Source organism: Octodon degus, unplaced genomic scaffold (assembly GCF_000260255.1).
Source record: "Octodon degus isolate 3935 unplaced genomic scaffold, OctDeg1.0 scaffold00028, whole genome shotgun sequence".
Lineage (NCBI taxonomy): Eukaryota > Metazoa > Chordata > Mammalia > Rodentia > Octodontidae > Octodon > Octodon degus.
This window is the reverse complement of record NW_004524604.1, coordinates 3,301,836-3,303,405: the sequence shown is the minus strand read 5'-3', so window position 1 is coordinate 3,303,405 and position 1,570 is coordinate 3,301,836. Positions and strand designations below refer to the sequence as shown.

The following is a 1,570-nucleotide window of genomic DNA, read 5'->3' as shown; positions in this document are numbered from 1 at the left end:
AAGAAGTTCTGTGACATCGATGTTGCCAAGGTCAATACCCTGATCAGGCCTGATGGAGAGAAGAAGGCATATGTTCGACTGGCTCCCGATTATAATGCATTGGATGTTGCCAACAAATTTTGGATCATCTAAACTAAGTCCAGCTGGCTAATTCTAAATATAAATTTTTTTTCCCCGTAAAAATAAATAAATAAAGCCAGCCAAATAGCTCAGCGGATTAAAGTGCCTGCAAGTAGGTGCAGGGGCCAGGGTTGAATCCCAGGCCTGCTGTGCCAGCCCCGCCCCTGGGGTGAGCTGAGACTGCAACTGAGACTGTGCGTGGTGGTGTGCACCTGTAATCCCAGCTCTTGGGAATCTGTAAACAGGCAGATCACTATGAGTCAGAGCTAGTAGTGAGACCCTGAACACCCTGTAGACCCTTCCCTAAAATACAAAAATAAATAAATAGATTAATTAATTAAAATATGGCATAAAAGTTATGCCTTTATTCTTTCTTTCTTTCTTTCTTCTTTCTTTTTTTTTCTTTCTTTTTTGTCTTTTTGAGACAGGGATTTGTTATCTAGTTTAGTCTGGCCTCAAACTCAGAGCAATCCTCCTGCCTCAGCCTCCCCAGTGCTGGGATTATAGGCGTGTGCCACAATACCCAGCTTATATTTTCCATTTAGAAATTTATCCCAGAACTCTGCCAACAGGTCCTTATTCACTTGTAACAAACCAAAGGATGTTGTGAACAAACTTGTTGCTCCTATCTCCTAAACTAATTGGAATGAATGTGCCACTTCACAATTGGTTTATCAGTTTATAACTGATGTTACATTTGCTAACAAAGCACAAACTGACCAGCATAGGAGTCGTACACAGAAACAAAGCAGAAATTCCCCACAAAGTTTTGCAATTTCAAAACAGAGAATTTTGAAATAATACGATCTTTGGATTTCAGAAAGATATAAAACTGGCCTCATATATGGCAAAGAAAAACAAACTGGTATGGCTAGTGTCAACATTTTACCAGGATAAAAATATTGATAGGGAAACCTCAATGAAATGGAAGCCTGAGAAGGAAACTTTCTACAACAAAACCAAAGGTGGAGTAGATGTTGTTGATGAGTTATGCAGCAACTAGGATCTCACTTGAAACACAAAGCATTGGCCAATAATTATATTTTACTAGAACCTAAAGATATGAGGTATAGCTTAAAAATTTACAAAGAAAATAACAAATGCAAAACATCACAGAGAAATTTTCTTAAGAGGATTGGGACTGGAATTTATAACAGATTATTTACTGCTGAGGAAAAACAAAATGTTTCTTCCCAGTAAACTATGAAAAAAAAAAAAAAAAAAAAAAAAAGAGCACCCTGGTGACCTGACAGGTAAACAGACAGGGACAACAACAAAGAGCTACTATAACAGGAAAACAAAAAAGATGCTAACTGGGCCTACAAGAAGGTACTGGAAAACAAAACAATGCTAGCAATGTGAGTGATACTTGTGCATAAAGCATATAGTTGTCATGAGTGAAGACTGTCTTGGGTGTGATAGTTGAAGCTAAATTTATTTCTGTGGTAGA

General features: G+C 37.8%; 1 protein-coding gene across 1 annotated transcript in view; it reads right to left on the bottom strand.

The window, feature by feature from the left end:
- Hsd17b11 (hydroxysteroid 17-beta dehydrogenase 11) overlaps positions 1-1,570 on the bottom strand; it is a 43,201-nt gene that overhangs the window by 10,489 nt on the left and 31,142 nt on the right. The window lies entirely within an intron of this gene.